The sequence below is a fragment of the Medicago truncatula genome, chromosome 2 (genome assembly GCF_003473485.1).
Source record: "Medicago truncatula cultivar Jemalong A17 chromosome 2, MtrunA17r5.0-ANR, whole genome shotgun sequence".
NCBI classification, from domain to species: Eukaryota; Viridiplantae; Streptophyta; class Magnoliopsida; order Fabales; family Fabaceae; genus Medicago; species Medicago truncatula.
The window spans coordinates 47,464,696-47,487,324 of NC_053043.1; the positions used below are offsets into that span (position 1 = coordinate 47,464,696).

The 22,629-nt window shown below is 33.7% G+C and overlaps 1 non-coding gene across 1 annotated transcript; it reads right to left on the minus strand.

Annotated features, from left to right (window-relative positions):
- Positions 1–11,441: 11,441 nt before the first annotated feature.
- On the minus strand, positions 11,442–11,548 carry LOC120578794 (small nucleolar RNA R71). The gene has a single exon (XR_005644605.1). It is a non-coding gene; the product is annotated as a small nucleolar RNA R71 (small nucleolar RNA).
- Positions 11,549–22,629: the final 11,081 nt, after the last annotated feature.

A 22,629-nucleotide genomic window follows, 5' to 3' on the forward strand; every position in this document is an offset into this window, starting at 1 on the left:
CTATAAAGAAAAATAGAATCATTTTGTCGAGGTACTAAATGGTCAGAGTCTGTTTTGCATGAGCAGTGTTTATAAACATAAATAATTGTATTTGAGACAATGTTCATAATACTTTCTCAATAATATAGGCACTCAATCATGGTTTTAAATTGTTGTTTGCAATTGAATAATTTTGAATTTTCCGCGGCTCCATTGTAACCACAATATCAACCGTATTTTCTTGCAATATAACAGCGACCACAATTTTAAACCATGCGCTCAACAATCATAAGGCTAGGTGCTAGGCCTTCCATTTTGAGGGACAGGCTCGGCTCATACCCGTGTTTGATTTCTGATGGTGGTATACTTTTTGGTTAAACTTCTCGAACTTTCCGACCAACACAAGTTAGTCTAGAGAATCATTTTCCATGAGATGTATTCTCTTTGATCTGAAATATAAATAAAAAGTCAAATTTCGAACAAATACATTTGAATTTTTGTGTATATTTAGAAGTGTAGGAGTATTATACCATTCAAAAATATCAAGTGTGTCTTAGAACCTATGAATGATGAACAGTAAGAAGGGCAAGGATCCTAAGAAAAGTTGTACCGGAAGGATACACTTCTTTTCAATTCTGTTAGAAGACAATCACAAGCATCTGAACAATTGTCCAGAGTCACTTTCTTAAAAGCCTCACTGATGCTCAAAGCACGGCAGGTGCTTCACAAAACAATGCACAACGTCACTTCATGCTTAATTTAAGGTAGATTTTCAAGTATTTTTAAAGTTTAGTTGGACATGGATACTCTATAGACAAAACACTCATTTGAAATTTAATTTAGTTTTTAAATAAATTAATACAAAAATATGATATGATATTAAATAATTGAATGATTGTTAGATATTCAACTAAACTCGAGGATACCATCATATTCATCTAATTTTAATCATTCAAAAAAATCATTCAACTCTTCGAAGTAATAAATTAATAGTATATCCATATATTGTTACTCTCACGGTTCTATATTTAGGGTCACTCTAGATTATTTCACAAATACTAAGATAAGTTAAAAATAAATAAATATAAGAGTAATAATTTTCACTTTCAAAAATACTCTAACAATTTTATAAAACAATCCTTATTCTATCTTAACCATTATTACTAGACCATCAACCTGTGCGACGCATGAGTCTTGTGTGCTAATATATATATATATATATTACGATAGAGCGGTGCTAGAGGCACGCGCTTTAGCACTCACTCTCCCATACTCAAGCAAATATAGGGCCACGTGGACACTCTTTTCTTGGTTACCGGTTGTTTTTCATCAAGACTTTTTACTTTTTTTTTTTTAATTACTTAAGAGGATAAAGTATATCACATAAAGCAGATTACACACTGAATTGAAAAAACTTCTACACCATTTTCACATCATCTTCACCCAAAAAAAAATTAATTGAAGATGCCATATACATTCACAACGTACCTGTGATTGTGCCCATATTCGAATTCACCATTTACACTTTCAATTAATGACATTGGGGAAGGAAGAAAATGAAACAATTCTCATGAATCACAGACTCATCTTTCCTAATGCTCACTCCCACAGTTCTGAACAAAACCCCCACCGTACCTGCCCTCGAGAACAGTCACATCAACGAAAAGGGTGTTTATAAATGAAAAGAGGGAAACAATCAATCAAATAGTTGCATGTGTTTCTAGATCTAGATCTTATTACTTTCTTACAATTAGAATTGGAGACACTTTGATCTCCATGTGCGATCTTGGTTGGTGTTGCATAAGGATGGGAAATAAGTGGAAAAAGTCGATGGAGGAGATTGAAGCGGTGTTATTGTTGGATAAATGTTTGAACTTTGGCTTTTGAGTTTCATGTTGATCGAGTGTTGGAGATTGAAGTTATGGTGTTTTTTTTAATAGATACTTTTGTGGTAATGAGAAACTTTTGATCGATGCAAAAAAATAAAAAATGTTAAAATAAATACTACAACCTAGGCAACCTGTAAACCGGTCATCACTTTTAAAATAATAGAAACAATGTCCAATCAGCGAGCGTGTGTTTATCTGCAGTCGTTCGAGCAACTGTGGGTAGCATTCCTCATTACGATAAATGAATATTTCTTAAAAAAACATACTGATGGAGATTTGGCAAGTGAACCAAATGAGCATGTTTTGATGATTCACTGCAGGTTTATTAAATCGAATGAGGAGATATACTTGTTTAATGTTAAATGTTATGGGACTCATTATCGTTTAGTTACGGTTGTTGGGTGGGAAGAAGGTGTGTGTTTGTGGGGAATTTAATGTTGTTCGTTGAGTGGAAGAAAGTCGTTCTGTAATGGCGGTGTCATACCCTAATTTTTGGCCTAATTTTTTTTTTATTCGTCTTTTGGACATGAACTTTTTGTCGTTTCAGACGAAATTTCGACAGAGATGTATTTTAAAATACGTCATTTGGTTTGTTCCAAGCCCACAGTTTTTAAAGTTTTTACTTTTACTTTTATTTCTTACTTTTAGTCTTTTATTTATTATTTTATTTTATTTTTTGTTTTTTTTTTGTTATTACTTTTTTTATTGTTATTTTATTTTGTTATTTCTTTTTAACTTTTATTTTCCTTTAAAAAAAAGTCAGAAATCTGGAAAACACGGTCACAGAGGCATGCGCCCCTATTCTATGCACTCAGCTTGCTTCTACTCAACATTTTTTTGGCCAAAGCCATTTATCCATTTTTTTTTTTACAAACACCACAAATGTCCAGTCCATGACATTCCCCATGGACACAACAAGGTTTTTTTTGAGTCCTTAAATTGAGCCAAACTCAGAACAATAAGAATTATTTTTTTGACAAGTTTAAACCCTAATTTTTTTTCTCCAGAGTGACAAACATCACAAAGCCACCAATACATTTCTAGAGTCGCAAACATCACAAAAACTACCAACAAAATTCCAGAATCAACATAAGAACCACAAATACATCCAAACCCAACACAGTAACCAACAACACGTCAAAACCGAATCCAACATCATAATTGATAATGTCTCATTAGTTAGTATTTTTACGGTCAATTTTAAGTAGTTTTCAGTTAAGTTGAGTCAATTCATGGTGTTTTAATAGTTTAACCGAGCAAAAAAAGAGGATTTTGAAAATATTCGGTTGTATTAGTCATGCTTATTTAAATTCTCTCTAACCTAACAATTTTTTGGAGTTTTTGTTCGCTATTTATTTTTATAGGTTGAGTTGATGAAGAAAGTTTATAGGTTGGTGTGTGTGATCTTGCTTTACTAATGTGGTCCTTATACACCACATTTGTTCATTACTTGCCAAATAGATACATTTACCACAAAGAAAGAATCAACGTACAACAAAGGAATGGTCAACGAAAAGCAATAGAGGAAGCCTAAAATCATGGGCACACGTGGAGGAGCCTTGTATCTTAGAAGGCGTGTGTATAAAATCATGAAATAAAAGAAGAAAAGGGTTACGAAGTTGGAACCGGGAGAGAAGAGGGATTACGAGAAACATTACGGCTGCAGCTTTTAGGAGACTAATTGGAGGGTGATTCAACCGGCTTTGATCATCATTCAATTGCAATTCTATGTGTAATTCTCAATTCTCTTTTAGCTTTTGACAAACATCATGAGTAGCTAATTTTTATGTTGTTATGGATGAGATTATCTAGATGACAACTTTTGTTCTATGACTTTCTTTTGATTATTGAAGAAGTTTATTGAATCATTTTTCTTATATCTTTTCTTAATGCTTTTATTGCTTGACCGCCTTTAAATTGATTTACGGTTTATATTGTGAAACAGAAGTTAAATTTATAAACGCTTTGAGATAAGAAATTCTTGACTTTGTAATCTAGGAATAGATGCAAACCCTTGAAACCAATTACAAATTCTTGTTCAATATTGCTTAATTCTAATCTTAAATTCACTAAGGAATTAGGGGTTATTTTAGGATTAATGATTTTGTCACTAAGGAATTAGGGCAAGAATAAATTAGAGAATTCGGTAATGATTTGATAAGTCGATTCAATTGTCATATTCAAGTCGATAGCTTAAGATAGTGATCTAGTGAAACTCATCCACGACAACTTTATTATTATAAAGTTCAAACCAAATTTACTTTGCTTAATTTTCATTATTGCAATCAAACAAATTAAGTACCTTTTTGTTCGATTAAGTTATAAATAATATTCGACAGTATAACGCGATCCTCGAGTTCGACACTCGATCTTACCGTTTTAATTTTACTACTTGCACGATTTCGTACACTTGCGAAAATCGCTATCAATAATACCACAAAAAAAAAAAAAAAACAATCGGCCACCACCACCATTCATTACAAACATCACAAAAAAAAAAAAAAACAATAGCGAAAACCGACCCGTCACAAATTCGGAATAAAAAAACAAAAAAGGTAGAAACTTGTTATTCTTAGATCTAGGGTTTGTGTCTTTGTTCTTGGATTTTGGGTTCCGCCGCGGTGGCTCGCCGGCCACCGTGCTGGAGCACGGCCGGAACTCCGCCGGAGCTTCCTCTCCGGTCGGAGAAGAAAAAGGAAGGGGGAAGAGTTTTAGAGAGAGGGGAGAGGAAGGAAAGGTTAGAGAGAGAATGTGTTGAGAGAATGAGGAAAATGGGAAGGGAGGAGGTATGTATACCCTCTCCCAAATCCAGTGCATGCGTGACTACACTATGGTTGTGCACCCTCAGATCCATGGCCCTCTGATTAATCAGACGGCCTAGATCTAACTTTGTGGCCCAAACCCTTTTGGGCCTTCTTTTTCACTCAGTTTCTTTTATTTTTCTTACTTTTTGCACCCCCTTTATTTTTATTTGCACCCCCTGTTTTCATTTCTTTTATCATTTTTCTTGCATTTTTATTTTTATCATCTTTGCACATTCCATCTCATTTCCCATACTAACTTGAGTGTTGGAGTATTAACTTGCCTACAAACACCTTTCGTCCCGCCGCAAAAATTCATCGCCATCGAGCACATTTCGTCACTGTTGCCTTCATCAGTTCTTCACCAGACATATCAATTGTATTATTCTATGGAACCAAATTGTATTAAACCCACTTAATTAGAGGATAATTTGGGGACAAAACTATTTTTTGAAAAATATTTCATATTAGCATAGACCCTCTTTGGTTTACTCTAGCTGCCTAAGTCCCAGGTGTACATTTCTGGAAATAGTTGAAATTTAAGGCATATATCCTAATGAAGTGTTAAATTTCTTATTTCATTAAAATCTATTGAAAATGAGTTTCTTAAAAAAAATATTAACTTTTGGAGATGTAAGAAAGATGACGATTTATTATTTTGGAATTTAGTAAAGATTCCATGGAGGTTTTGATGCGTAGATTCCATGTAGGTTACTTATTAGGACTTTACAGCATCAAATGCACTGGTGCATGGTCCGAATTACGTTTTCATGTCTTCATGAAAGTTACATTTATGAATGTTAGCTTTCTTTTACCATTGGTTTGACTATACTTGAACATCTATAACTGTATATATGATTAAAATATCACACATGCATGGGTCATGTTGCATGCTTTTCATCAAAAGCAAGCACTGCGCTAAACACATGAAACAAAAACAAACTACGCAAAATGTCTTGTTAATCAAGAAAAGGAAAACACATTTATTCAAAATAACTCAAAAACCAACGTTGAAATGAAAGACACAAATCAAACAATGAACTCAAATGACTCTAAAATTACATTTGATGATGAATCATCCCTAAGCTTCACAGGTACGCAAAAGCAATTGTCACTCCACGTTCTTCATGCAACTCACAATCTCGTTTTCTTTTTTCATTTTTCAAAACTAATGCGGGCAATTCAGATCCGCCTGGATCAAGTTAAAGCACTAATCATCAAATCAATTGTACCCGGATTCTTTGATTTCTTCATCAAGAATCTTCTCATCAAACACGATTCTTTTGCGACACAATGGCTTTCGTTTCATGGGTGTCTTTGTTATTATGGTTTTCTTCTTGCAGGGTGCACCAGGACATTCAAAAATCGGTGGGATTTTGTGATCTGAAGATGTGGGAGTCTTGAACCCATCATTGTTGTTGTCTTGCAATATTGATCGTTTCGTAAACCAAATAATGTGTCTCAATTCTTCCGGAATTAAAGTTTGGTTCCCTTCTTGAACCATGGTATATATTGTTTAAGAGAATAGTATATGAACTATGAAGAATATTGGAAAGAAAGAATGAATTGAAAGAAGATTGAAGCGATATTTGGTTCTATATGTATACCAGCTACATTGAATATTCATTGAGAAGATATTCAGTTAGCAATGCCTTGTGAATTCATGTGGGCTAATAAAATTTTTGCATAATTACACGCATAGTTTACGTGGGCTAATAAATTACTTTTTTTTTTCTTCCAATCATAACTCTAATTAATACTAATTCCAATTCAATATCTTTTACTTTGAATTTATAATAATAATAATGATGAATGCAACAATATTTGACAAAAGTACTTAAAACCATATTTCTCTCTCATTCACTTATAATTTTCTTAATATGTGTGAAATGAACAAATAACTCACTTATTCTTGGACATAGGGAGTAATAACAAAGAGAGCTAAAGACCAAGATAGAAAAACCAATCAAACTAAACAAGGGGCAGATACCCAAAAAATATAAGTTAGAGTGCGTTTGATTTGCTAAAAACTGAAAAACAAGATAGAACAACTCCAATTGTGCAATGTTTGATTTGTGAAACAGTTTCAGGGACATGACAAACTGGAGGCAAGAGATAGGACAAAAACTGAAATTTTTGTCCCTCACCAAACCACAACACAATTTTTTGTCTCACATACAAGTTGTCTAAAATACCAAAATAACATTGTATCCACAAAAAATTATATAAGACAAAATTATTCAATATCATAAAAATTATCATGTGTTGTTCTGCCTTATGTTATGTTGTGTTATTATATTTTGTATTGTTCTGTCCAATACTAGTAACAAATGACTAATGGAAGTTGGACATGACTCAAAAAATTAATAGGGAACTCTAATCATATCCCATAAGAGCTAAACTGCTCAAGCTATAGTTGTAAAAAAAAAAAAAGGGGGCAGGCTTGCCGGCCAACTCATTAGCTCATAAGTTTTCATGAGTTGAGTCGTAAAAAAGCAAGCTGAAAAACAATTGAGTTTTTTTGTTCCCAACCCATATAGAAATTGGATGAGGCATGTTAGTCCATCGGGTTTCAGATCATTCCACTGTCAACATTTTCATGTCATTCAAAATATATTTATAATTCAACGTGGTTATAATAAATTTATGGAAACATACATTTCAATGGAAGATCGGATTTGGATTCTCTTCATTGAAAATTCCTTCAAGTTTTCTCCCAAATTCTGGAAGATCCTCCAATGAATCATAAGTTACCAGGACAAAACTATATTGATTTTGTAAGTAGTATTTCTCTGAGTGGAACATAAACACTAATGTGAAAGATTTAAGTTTCACTCAAGTGCCTATATGGATCCAAATACAAGGTCTACCTTTGCTTTGTAAGTCTGTTAGCATGGGAGGAACAACTTGGAGCCCAACTAGGAAAAGTGGAAGAATCAACAATCTATGATTATCCTGGTAAAGCAAGGATCATCAAGATAAAGGTATTGTTTGATATATCTCAGCTATTTATGGAAAGAATGTACATAGGAAACGAAAATGATGGGATATGTAGGCTAGGTTTTAGGTACGTGAATCTCACTATGTTTTGCTTTAATTGTGGTCTTAAGGAATAAGAGTAATTTGATGAGGATATTAATCCTGAGGGACATGGTTAAGGTAGAAGAGTTGGTGGATATGAAAGGGGTAAATTTTTGCACCAATCCTATCTTGGTAATTTTTGCAATAATTATTGTGTTCTTAGGGACCTTGGCTACATTCGTAGTAGATACACTTTGACTAATAAACAGATTTTGTGCAAATTCTAGGTGGATAAATTTATTTCCTAGATTTAGTAATCATTATTTAACTCTCTATACTTCTGATCATAATTCAATTCTGCTAGAATTATTCTCTAAATACGATTGCATGCCCATAGATAAACACATTTATTATATCAAGAGATTTAAGCAATTATGGCCTCAAAATAATGAGAGTTTTGATGTTGTCAAGGCTACTTGGAACTCTAACAATTTCCACAACCGGCGGTGAAAAAAGAAGTTTGAGTGTATTCCTAACATGACTAATAACATTTAGTACCAGCTTAATAACCTTAAACTTGCCATACCTCATCAGACTTGCAAGAATTCTACTACAGAGAAAGAGAAAGAGAAAGAATTAGATGATTTGATTTATAAAGAGGATCAATGGTGGGCTCAGAAGGCTAATGTTTCCTGGCTCTAAATGATGACAAGAACTTTAGTATTTCCATTTTAAGGCTTCCAAGAGGAAGAAGAATAGTATGGAAGCTATAACAGATAATCAAGGCACTATATGGAAAGATAAGGAAAACATTCAAGATACTTTTGTTGATTATTTTGAAAACAATTTTAAATCCTTCACTCGTTCCGTTCTAATTTTCCAGGATGTTTGTATTTTGTCAAGGACAAGGTGGATCATGTGATCAAGTTGTCACATCTATTAAGAAATTAAAGAGATGTGCAACCCCATGGACCTGAAGATCAATTGCTATGTTTTGCCAAAAGTATTGGGTGATTATTGGGCTTGAAGTTACCCTTTATGTTCTTAGAATCCTCAATGATAATGAAGGAGGAAATAGATGAGTTAGTTAGTTGGCTAAAGAGTGAGAGAAAATAATGTTTAGGAAGAAGTAGCGTGTTTAGCAAGAATAAAGAGATAGGGTGCAAACAGTAGTGCAGTAGTAAGACTGGATAAAAAAGGAGGTGTAAATAATAACTTGTTTTAATGAATTAAGGAGAGAAAGGTGTGAATAACAAGGCGATGTAGTTAGAAAAAGAATTGTAAACCTATAAAAAGATTAAGTGAGAAACAACTCGGTTGGTAGTTATAAATAATAGAAGAGAGCATTAGAGAATTAAGGTTACAAGAAAATAGAGAAAATGATAGCAAAGGCAGAAGGAAACTACAGTTAAGAGGAAAGGAGGAAAAAGAGGCATAGAGAGACGGCTAGGGAGATATTCAATCGTAGGAATCACTATTTTGCTAATCATATAGGTTAGGGGATGTTATATTCAACAATAAGAGTTGTATATTCATGTAGGTAGTGAGAGGTTCTTAATCCTTGATGTTTTAATTATTATAATGACGAATCCTTGTTATACCTTATCCTTTTGTGTTGTTATAACTATAAGATTGATTGTAGTTATGATTCTGTGCAAATAATGTTGTTATAATTGTAAACCGACTGTAGTTATGTGATGAGTCATTTATATACTATTTTAATATGCTTTTTAGTTTAGTTTTATTTAGATTTTATATAATTTTATATTAGTATTATTTCCTTTTTAGGATAGTTTACTTTAAATTGCAATTTATTATATTTCAGGAAAGAATATTGGATGGATTGAATCTTGGAGCAAAAGAAAGGGATTTGGAGCCGATTGGACACGAAAATATGAAGATTGAGAGACAAAATACGTCTCCCACAAGTCAGAAGCCTGGCACGGCCCGTGCTAGCCTTGGCACGGCCGTGCCACCCTCCAAAACACCTTTTGCTGCTTTTGCTTGGATTCTGAGCTATTCTATTTTAGCGCGCAATCTCTCGTGGAATATTCTTAGAATATACTTGCGTAGATTTTAAGTCAAATGTGTGCTATAAATAGAGTAGCTAGCCATCACAATTATTCATCTTTTCTTGGAATAAAATATGTGACAATTGTCTTTCTAATAAAAGTTCATTTTACTTTCTTGTTATTTATCTTTATGCTTTCTCTCTTCTTCTCCTTGTCTACGATGAACGTCAGTGAGTAGACTTCTCTTGTCTTGGGATTATTGGATAAGTCTAATGACATAATCCTAATCAAACCAAGCTTTAAACCTTAATCTTATGTAACCCTAATTCCTTATCTAAATTCACCGCTTTAACATGGATCAACCATTATCAAACTGTGGAAACGAAAGTGGAGGGTTTGATAATTGTTTATCCATCATCTCAAATATCAATTCATAAAACGAAAGTGGAGCTTTGATATTCGAACAAGTGAATTTAGACAGAGATTGTAAAGGCAGCGAAATAGTCTTTACAATCTTTGAGACATATAGTTTCGATCTTCAAGGGAACTAATAATGATCAAGTCAGCGAAATAGGCTTGGTTGTTAGAGGAACCAAAATCTAATAGTAATCAAGTCAGCGAAATAGGCTTGGTTGCTAGAGGAACAAAAGAGAAACTGTCTTGAGAAATTAGGTCTAACATAAAGTTATAAGTTTAATAGTTTGGTTTGAGAAGGACTTGTCGTTAGGATGAACCAATAATCCCAAGGCTTTTATCTTTTATTATTGTTTTCTTTTAAATATATAAAAATACAACTTTCTACTTCCTATACTTTAATTCTAATCATTGTTAAAAGATAATTGAATTCATAACTCCCTGTCGGAACGATACTCTTATTTTACTACTTCGATAAGACCGTGCACTTGCGGTTTTATCTCATCAAGTTTTTGGCGCCGCTGCCGGGGAGTTATTGTAATTTGATTAACTTTTTAATAGTGGTTAGTCTAAAAATATATATATATATATAATAATATATATATATATATATATATATATTTCTTACCTTTTTATTTTTTTTATTTTTTTTATATATATATATTTAAAATATATTTTATTTCCTTTTCTTATCTTTTTATTTATATATATATATATATATATATATATATATATATATATTTATAAAATATTCTATCTCTCTCTCTCTCTCTCTCTCTAAAAAAATATAAAAATATAAAAAATAAAAATATATATATTTATATATAAAATCTCTCTCCCTCCATTTCTCCTTATTTTATTTTATTTTTTTTATTTTTTATTTTTTATTATTTTTTATTTTCTATCTTTAACCGGTTTGATTTCAGGGATGGCTCAAAGAAACACACAGTAATAACGATATGGCTGAGAAGCGTGCTCTCAAAGAGTATGCAATCACATCTTCAGATGAGCCGTACGATGCTATTGTGTACCCAACGGTTGAGGATATTAAATTTGAAATAAAGCCTGCACTTATTTACCTGGTGCAGCAAAATCAATTTTTCGGATCACCCACTGAGGATCCGAATTTTCATGTTTCAACTTTTTTAAGACTCAGTGGAACTTTGAAGGCAAACCAAGAGGCCGTAAGGCTGCACCTCTTTCCTTTCTCTTTGAGGGATAGAGATAGTGCTTGATTTCATTCATTACAAATTGGTTCTATCACTTCATGGAACCAAATGAGGAAGGCATTTCTTTCCCAATTCTTTCCCCATAGTAAAACTGCTCAATTAAGGAGTCAAATCACACAATTCACTCAAAAAGATGGTGAATCTCTTTACAATGCGTGGGAGCGTTTCAAAGAAATGCTTAGGCTTTGCCCCCATCATGGTTTTGAGAATTGGCTTCTTATCCACACTTTTTATAATGGTCTTTTGTTTTCCACAAAAATGAATGTTGATGCAACTGCAGGTGGAGCTTTGATGAATAAAACTTACACAGGAGCCTATGATTTGATCGAGAACATGGCATACAACCACTATCAGTGGACAAGTGAGAGAGTTATCACTGAAGGTACTCCTCCACCCTCTAAAAAAGAGGAAGGTATGTGCCAGGATTCTACCCTTGATCATCTATCTGCTAAGGTGGACACACTTCTTCAAAAATTTGATAAATTATCTCTAAGTGTCATCACACCTGCTCTTGTTTCACCACCTTGTGAATTTTGTGGAATACTCGACCATACTGATGTTGAATGCCAACTAGGTAGTGTTGCTAAAAGTCCCGAGCAAAAGTTTTATACCTTTGGACAACAAACAACACCACCCATTTGTGCAAACAACGAAAGAGTCTCTCAGAAATCCAGCTTGGAAATTTTACTAGAAAAACATGCTATGGAGCAATCCAAGCAATTTCAAGAACTTAAAAATCAAACTGGATCTTTGAATGACTCTTTTGTTAAGCTTACATCTAAAGTGGACTCCATTGCTACTCACACTAGAATGCTAGAAACTCAAATCTCTCAAGTAGCCCAAAAAGTAGCTACTTCCTCTCAAACCCCCGATGTCTTTCAAAGTCAAACTGAAGCCAACCCCAAAGGCCTTATAAATGCTATTCAACTTAGGGATGGTAAGCAGTTAGAGGACCCCATTATGAAAACTAAGACAATTGAGGGTGAGATAGAGAGTGAAAAGCAACAAGGTGAGAAAGTCATAGGAGAGAGTGATAAGCCAATCGTTTCACCACCTTATAAACTCAAAATCCATGTCCCACAAAGGCTTGTTAAGCCTAACCTCATAGTGATTGAGAGTTTTTCCACCCCTTGTGTGATTGAGAGTGAAACCATTGAAAAAACTATGTGTGATTTGGGAGAGAATCTCAGGTTGATGCCACTATCCCTTTGGGAAAGATTGGGTATTGGGTAGAGAAACCTTCTAATCGTCAAGCTAATGACTCTAAAAGAGCGCTTCGTGGGAGGCAACCCATGAGTTTTATTGCTTTTATTTTGTTTGCTTTGTTGTTTTAATTTGTTTTGTAGGTATTTGTCCAAATATGATGCGAAAAAGTGAAAAAGATATGAAGCCATTGACCAGAAACTCACCCAAAAAAAAAAAAAAAAAAAATCTTCCCTCTTTTTCCAGAAAGTTAGCACGGGCCGTGCCAACCCATCAGCACAAAAAATAAAAAAATAAAAAAAATAAAAATTATTTTTTATTTTATTTTTTCTTCCCGTATCCAAATCAAATAACATCTATAATACATTCATCCACCCACAACCAAACCAATCTAAGGTCAATGGCATCAAAAAGGGAAGGTGAGAAGATTGAAGCCTCCAAAAGTGGTGCAAGCAAGAAGCAATCAACAACCCGAATCATGGGATCCAATTCAAGGATTCCGAGCAAAGCAATAGGTATAAATCTCTAATCTCTAGAACTATCTCTCCTTGCAGGTACCTTGATGTTAATGCTATGGATAGACTAGAAATAGATGAACATGTGATTAGGCTGTTGAATAAATTCCCAACCCTGTGCTTAGGTACCTTCACACGGTTATTGCTTGCACCATATGGAGTAGAAAAGAGGTAGGAATGATGAGCTATTTATGTTGTCGGACATGCTTTATAACCACCATGTTAACATTTGCTATTTTTTTTGCTTGATTATCTTGTTTCAATTAATAAAAAGAAACCGGATGATAAGGGTGATATAATGGTAGGTGGAATCATCACTTTTATTGCTAAGAGGTTTAGGGTGAGTGTGAATCAAGGGATCAAGAGGATAGATGAAAATTATTATCCAAACTTATATACTCTCACTACTTTGTCTTTCCTTAGAACCCATGACCATACTCACAATTACCAATATGAATGGAGGATTATTAGAACTAATTGTTTGATTATTCTACCTAATTCGGACATTACTAATCCGGAGGTGGTGGAAAATTTGCTTTATGTTGGTACTAACCCACAGGTACAAGATGATGGTGATGATGATGGTGGTGATGAAGAGGAGGTAGGTGCACAACACCATGAACAAAAAGCCGGTGGAAACTATAATGATAAACGGTGGGCATGGATGCAAACCAAAGTTCAAATAATATACACCGAGCAACAAAAACAAGGTGTTGAAATGGTCGGGATAAGAAACGATGTCCTAAGGGGCAATCAAATAAATGAATAACACAATCAAATGTTCCGATCATGATGCAACACCTTCACCTCCAAGGTCCACCTTGTGGATTTCCATAAAATTGTGAGCTCTCCTCTTCCTCTACTCTTCTCTACTTTTCTTCTTCTTCTTCTTCTTCTTCTTCTTCTTCTTCTTCTTCTTCTTTTTCTTATTTTGAATCATTGAGGACAATGCTTCTCCTAAGTGTGGGGGGAGCCTAATAAAGTGTCTTTAGTCGTAGTGTTTCCAAACTCCCTTGAACTTTATTCTTTTGTTTTGTTTTATTGTAAAAGGCATGGTTAAGTAGCTAATTTTTATTGAAAATATCATGACACAAAAATTTTCATTGTCTCCTCTTATTTTGTTGATTCTTGTACATGAAAGCAAACTCTTGTGTTCTAAGTCTTCTTGATATACCCACATCTTGTTTTAAAGTGAATAAAATTCTCCAATGAGAAAAACACAAAAGTTGCTTCCCTTAAGTAAATGTATGAATAGGTATTTTAAGGAAACACGTTTTAATCTTAGTGGTGCATTAACCTTTAAAGATTCTCAAAGTGCCAGTAGTATAAGTTAGTATAAGGGAGTTCATAAAAAGCCAAAAGCCAAATAAATTCCAAAGATCTCATCATTGAATCTAGATTGGGGAAGGAGGTAGGCCATCCGACTTCCTACGTGAAGATGATTGATATCTTAAGAAAAAACTTTAAAAAGCATCATTGAATCTAGATTGGGGAAGGAGGTAGGCCCTCCGACTTCCTACGTGAAGATGATGTTTTAAGGGATACCATTGGATCTAGATTGAGGAAGGGGGTAGGCCCTCCGACCTCCTACGTGAAGATGTTGTTCCTTAAATAAAGAACTTAAAATGTGCAAATGGCAAAGAACAAAGATCCTCAAATACTCCCATCTCTCTTATATGAATTATAGAAGGAATCTTTCTTGGTTGGTTTAGTGCTAGGATTAGACCATGTTTCCTCATAATGCCTATCTTATACAGGAGCAAGAAAAGGGTTGGACTTCACACACACACTCACTTGAAATTTGATCGTTGGGTTGAATAAAAATTACAAGAAATGCTTGAGTTTGTGATTAGTGTACATTTGGGATTTAAGCCCTTGAGGAGACATGTGCTTTAATTGAAATTGTCATTTGATATAACTGTTAGTGCTACTATGTTTATGCCTTTTACTTGAGGACAAGCAAAGATTCAAGTGTGGGGGAGTTTGATGAGTCATTTATATACTATTTTAATATGCTTTTTAGTTTAGTTTTATTTAGATTTTATATAATTTTATATTAGTATTATTTCCTTTTTAGGATAGTTTACTTTAAATTGCAATTTATTATATTTCAGGAAAGAATATTGGATGGATTGAATCTTGGAGCAAAAGAAAGGGATTTGGAGCCGATTGGACACGAAAATATGAAGATTGAGAGACAAAATACGTCTCCCACAAGTCAGAAGCCTGGCACGGCCCGTGCTAGCCTTGGCACGGCCGTGCCACCCTCCAGAACACCTTTTGCTGATTTTGCTTGGATTCTGAGCTATTCTATTTTAGCGCGCAATCTCTCGTGGAATATTCTTAGAATATACTTGCTTAGATTTTAAGTCAAATGTGTGCTATAAATAGAGTAGCTAGCCATCACAATTATTCATCTTTTCTTGGAATACAATATGTGACAATTGTCTTTCTAATAAAAGTTCATTTTACTTTCTTGTTATTTATCTTTATGCTTTCTCTCTTCTTCTCCTTGTCTACGATGAACGTCAGTGAGTAGACTTCTCTTGTCTTGGGATTATTGGATAAGTCTAATGACATAATCCTAATCAAACCAAGCTTTAAACCTTAATCTTATGTAACCCTAATTCCTTATCTAAATTCACCGCTTTAACATGGATCAACCATTATCAAACTGTGGAAACGAAAGTGGAGGGTTTAATAATTGTTTATCCATCATCTCAAATATCAATTCATAAAACGAAAGTGGAGCTTTGATATTCGAACAAGTGAATTTAGACAGAGATTGTAAAGGCAGCGAAATAGTCTTTACAATCTTTGAGACATATAGTTTCGATCTTCAAGGGAACTAATAATGATCAAGTCAGCGAAATAGGCTTGGTTGTTAGAGGAACCAAAATCTAATAGTAATCAAGTCAGCGAAATAGGCTTGGTTGCTAGAGGAACAAAAGAGAAATTGTCTTGAGAAATTAGGTCTAACATAAAGTTATAAGTTTAATAGTTTGGTTTGAGAAGGACTTGTCGTTAGGATGAACCAATAATCCCAAGGCTTTTATCTTTTATTATTATTTTCTTTTAAATATATAAAAATACAACTTTCTACTTCCTATACTTTAATTCTAATCATTGTTAAAAGATAATTGAATTCATAACTCCCTGTCGGAACGATACTCTTATTTTACTACTTCGATAAGACCGTGCACTTGCGGTTTTATCTCATCATTATGAATATGTGAATTTGATGTTGTTATAACTGTAAGTTGACTGTAGTTATGAATCTGTGAATTTGATGTTGTTATAAATGTAAGTTGAATTGTAGTTATGATTTCTGTGATTTTGGTGTTGTTATGATAGAAAATATGGCGAGTAAATAATGATGAGAATCATGGTGAGAAATCAGAGATGAAAATTATGATGAAAGAATGATGATAAAGAGATTTAACAAGGGTTTATATTGTTGCTACATTATTAGAATTAAAGGAACCAAACCTAGGACGAACGAATTGGAAATTTAACCATAAAAAGGATGTTTAATTGGATAGGTTAAGAGGGAATTAGTGTTGGAGTGTTAGGGAGACCTTAGGGTGATGATTAGAGACGAGTTTCGTGAGTTTTGAGGTCAAAATGGGAGCTAGGAAAGCTCCAATACGTTGACATATTTTTTTTGAAAAAAAATCAAAGGTTGATATTTTAAAAATAGTCATGACTTTTCAAAATTTTATCATATCGACTTTCTTATATTGTTCAATAATTATTTTTCTGCAGATATTGTAACACCCTTGAACCCCACATATAATATTTAATTAAAAAATGCAACATATATCAAATATTTCAAGGTGTTGTTACTCTTTGTTAATTCAATCCAAACATAGTTCATCATGTAAATAATACTCCTTACGTTCCAAAATGTAAGCAAAAATGAGTGAACACAAGTTGATGTATTTGGTATAAACTTTGAATCAAATACATTAACTTTCGTTGACTAATTTTTACTTATATTTTGAGACGGAGGGAATGCACCGAAGCGGAAAATAAAATCTCAACAATATGGGGTCAAATATCAAATCTCAAGGTGCATCATCAAAATAAACTCAAAGTTCCTCAAACATAATTCAATAACATAAATAAAATTCCAACAAATCCTAACGAGAGCACCAATAGATAAGACTCCAAAATCAAAGCGATAAAAGACGAGTAGGCACCAAACCATCATCGGAAAACTCACGTCGACTATGCGTTCTCGACCTATAAGTCTACATCACAAGAATGTAGGCGACCATTTTCCACACGTAAGGTAAGATATAAATTTAACTTAGAGGAAATACATACACATGTATAGTATTAGGATCACAACATCATATACACATATTCATCTTAAGCAATACCATATTCACATGTATTCTCATAAAATTATATAAATAGATACAAAGAATCTCAAATCATCATCACAAGGCTTTAAAAAGGATTCACTTCATCACCATCGACAAATCACACATTTTCCACACAGATACAGATAATCAAGTACGCATCTTTCACATAGATTCACATAGTCAAGTATACAACTTCCACATAGACTCATATAGTCAAGTACACATCTTCCACATAGACTCACATGTATGCAATGTTCCTAACTTCTACATGCATGTGGTACCGTTTTTGGATATCAGATGTATGTTTCTGAGTGATCTCACTGTCACTTTGGATATCAAAGGTATGTTTCTGAGGGATCCAACCGTCACTTGGACTGCCCATGAATGCATGAACATCTCATTCCGACTCAACAATGCATTAATTCATACAACTCGACAAATTAAATCAACAACATCATCATATCATATATTCACTGTCACTATTCATCATTATCATTTTAACGTCATTACATCAACATATCTCATCGTCATATATTCATCATATCACGTCATCATATATTCATCATTATCATCATCATTTCAACATCTCATCATTTGGTTTCACCATTATATAGTTCACATCATCATGTCAAACATATCAATATGTATTCCCATTTTCTAATAATCACATTCATCATCATTCTATATTCATAACACATCATTCTACATCACCAAATATACTTTATTAGTCATTTCATAACATATAATCATCATCTTTATTCATCACCTCAATAAACAACACATCTTCATTTAATCACATCATTTCGCATCTTTAACAATTCACAATTTACACTTAGTTAGACAATACTTCATTCACATATCATTAACTAATCCAATTATTATTACTCCTCACTTTCTCATCATTAAATACTCATCATAACATAACCATTTACAAGTCATCGTTCCATATTTCATCAATTTACTACTTCCATGTATTTCTAATATTCACATATGCTAAGTTTCATGCTCACATACATACTCATCATTCCTACATGTTATACCTATGTCCAACATCACATCAGTTCAAGCATCACAACTTTTATTCATTTTGAAAACAATAGCTCATTCTAACTCATTTTTCAAGTTTCAAATTAAATTTCATTTCGTCTCAAAATTGCATAAAACAATTCAATTCAAAGCAAGCATTGACCTTATATCGATTAAGCATTAAAACAACAACAAATCATCACTAAAGTGATGCCCATGGATGTACGGAAACACCCCCAAAGGATCGAAACTCGCAGAACATCGGATGTTGTTACTGTACTGGTGGCTAAGCGAGCTACATAGGTGGCTCAACGAAGCCTTGTTTTTTGGTCACCTAGAAAATGGATTTTCCTGCTCGGGAACACCTCCAAAACTCCCCAAAAATCTCATTTTTGATCTTATTCATCCTAAAATCGTTGTATAAACATCACTCATAGTTAATATACTTTAAATAAGCACTTAACACATTCCAAAATATCAATTATATATCCAAATTCATGATTTCCACTCACTTTTTCAAAAAAACTCAAGAACACCACGTAATCACAATTAAACCATGAACTTATCACATTAAAATCATGAGAACATAAACATTCACATACCCGGAGTCATAACAAGAAGATAGAACACGAAATTAACATCACTTCATCATCAAATTTCATGAATTTCATTCATTTTAGCTTAAAACTCAAAAACACCAACTCAACCTACTCAAACATGCATTTTGACACAACAACAACATGGTTTCACAACTTTTAACATACATAAAATAACCACAACAACTAGAGCACGAAATTGACATTACTTCATCACAAAATCCATGAAAGTGAAAGAAATCATACAATCCACAGCCGCACAATTGCTCATAAATCCCATGTGGTGAAATTAATCTAACCAATGTGCCTCTTAATTTTCAAAGCTAGCTTGCTACAAGCTTGAATCTCCCTCTTCCCTTTGATTCTTGAGCTTTCCTCATTTCTCTCTCTAGATCCCCTTTTTCTTCTCTCTAGCTTATTGCTTGCCTCTTTCTCAAAACTTGACAAATGATTTTCTAACCCTAAATCTTAAAGACTACCACCTAAATCTTAAAGACTACCACTTATTTATATCAACTTGTTTTGGGTTTGATTCACTTAATTCTTATTGGACTTGGTCCCTATTCCTCTTCATAAAGAAAACACTACACAATTACTTCACTTAAAACTCTCTTGTACTCATACACCTCTATTCTTTTAATTCCTCAAAGTTTCTACTAACTTCACAAAAATACCCTCCACTCCTAATTACCAAAATACCCCTTTACTCTACAATTTCTAATAAAAATCAAGGCTAAATTGTATTTTTGGTCCTTAACTATTTAGGTAGTATCGCTTTGGTCCCTTAATTAAAATTCGATTTATTTTGGTCCCTTAACTTCTCTCTGTTACAGATTTTGGTCCTTTCCGTTAGTTTTAATTCAAAAACGTTAGGTTTTCTTCATTTTCTTCTAGAATTTTTCTGGGATTATTGTTGTTGAAGATTGATGGAGATGATATGAAGATGAAAAGGATGATAAGAAGATGAAGAAAACCTAACGTTTTTGAATTAAAACTAACGAAAATGACCAAAATGTGTAACAAAGAGAAGTTAAGGGACCAAAATAAATCAAATTTTAATTACGGGACCAAAGTGATACTACCTAAATAGTTAAGGGACCAAAAATGCAATTTAGCCAAAAATCAACTAACCCTTCAATTCAACCACATCAAATAAACAATTAAATTCTAAATAATTAAAATAATAACAAACTAAATAATAATAATGCGATGAACATATTTAACATTGTTTTGCATATAAAATTTAAAATATTTAATATAACACTACATTAATGTTTTTTTTACAAAAGTACATTAATGTTGATATTTTGAAAATAAACATGAGTTTTTAAAATTTTATCAAATCGACTTCTTCATATGAATACATAAAAATTTCCTTCAATAGATATAAGCACATAAAATCTCCAACGAGGAGTGCAAATATTTAAGAGTGTTTTTCATATAAAATAAACATTTGCTTCCGTGGATATAAACACATAAAAACGTCAACGGTCGGGTGGAAAAATACAAAGGGGCAAAATTTGATTTATTTTGGTCCCTTAACGGTCGGGTGGAACAGTGCGAGTTTTTTTTTTTTTTTTAATCGGCAAGTTTTATTAACCAACAAGCCCGTGAAAGATGCACTAATAAGCTCGGGTGGAAAAATACAAAGGGGAAATCGGTTGCCACACAAACTCCGGCTCGAATAAAAACCCCTTTAAAAACCACCCCTAAAGCAAGAACCAAACCAAAAGTAATGACGCAAGCATATACCTAAGACATAACCACAAGCATACCATTGCGTCAACACCATACATCCGAACCTTCCAAGGATCAACCTTCAACCGAACTGCACACAAGCTAGCACCCCCAACACCGCCAACCAGCAGAACAAAGAGCAGGGAAAAAACCAGGCCAGCAAAGGAAAACACCCACTTAAGTGCAGCAAACTGCAGCAAAAATACAGAAGCAGCAGCTGCACTATACCAGCAAAACAGCCACAACTGCATAACAACAGCAGCAACCCCAGCAGCTGCAAGGTACCAGCAGAAGGGCCAAACACCAAAACAACCTCCCACACACCAAAAACCCCACACTCCCCAACTGCCACCGACCCTACACACGGAGGCAAAATCTCGAATTCCAGCACCATTCATAATACAGACACGACGAAATATTTATTCTAGAAAGGCTCCACCTCCACATCAACACTTTAATCTCATCAAAAATCTCCTCCGTTGAACTTACCACATTGTTAAAAATACGGTTATTCTTATCCCTCCAAATAACCCACAAGGTGGTATGCCAAACAAGACGCCTACCCCTTTGGAACAATTTTTTAGTCGTTCCAACAAAGCCAATGAACGATCATTAAAGTTAAACTTTGCACTCGTGATCTTCTTTTGTAGGTCTTCAGCATCTTCTTGACACATCTATAAACGTAGTTTATAACTGAATATTGTATTTTCCATTTTAATGACAGTACATAACATAGTGACATAATTCGCAATTCACATTGGCACACGAGGTTTGTAGTTAGCAAAATGCAGCTGACACAAGATTAAATGTTGTTTGCAAAGCTGTTCACTAAAAAAAAACTTAAAAAGCAAAATATGGGAGACAAACTTTGGGATGAAGGAACTTTGGGATGGTTTTGGTTTCCCTAGGCATAATAAACCAGCATCTGGAAAAAAATTATACCAAAGCAAAATATGTGTTTTGGTTTCTCTAGGTATCACCTAATTCGTTAGAAACTGTAGTCTGCAGAGACACTCTTTCGAGGATCTTCAGCGCATATAACGATTATGTCTATTAAATGGTGAAATTTCCTACGCATAAGTCAATAGTCGAACCCCACATCATATGCTTAAGTAATGTGAGTCACTTCCCCCTCAGACCACATCATTTTGGTAGTAAAATCATGTCTAATGATATGCTAACCATTAGCTTAGACACTTCATATGTTTTTGTTGTTCAAGAATCTGATCTCGAACACGCCAAATCCAACAAGACTAAACAGAATTTCGATCTTAATTTGGATTTCGGTCTCTCTGATGAGCTCACAGGAATCGTGTCACGCTGCACTTGATAGACACAGAAAGACAAACAGAAGAAGAATGGAAAGACGATTTCCGGTGTTGAAAAATTACACGCCTTTAGATTTGTAACTAGCTTCGGCTCTTTCTATCAATGTAGTAGTTTTTTCTTTTGGCTTTCCAACAAAACTAGAAATGCTAATCAATTAGAGAATATATTCTATTACACAACTGAAACACATATTTGACCTATTTGATTCGGAAAATTGGTCTCAATTATTCCTGAAGAGTATGGATTTAAGTTACTCAACTATTTCGACCTAACACTCTTAGAAACATTGTTTATTCACAATTTAAAGTAGAATGAATGATGACAATGATGCCCTAGTCTGGAGGTTTAACGAAATCCTGCATTATGGGTTCCTTGAAGATCTACACTTTGCTTCCATTCCAAGCAATGAAAGGAATTTTCATGTGGTGTTCTACAACAGAAGTTCTGGGTCTCTAGATACAAGGATTTCACCACCTATAATGTCATGGTCTCATTCTATGTACATCTT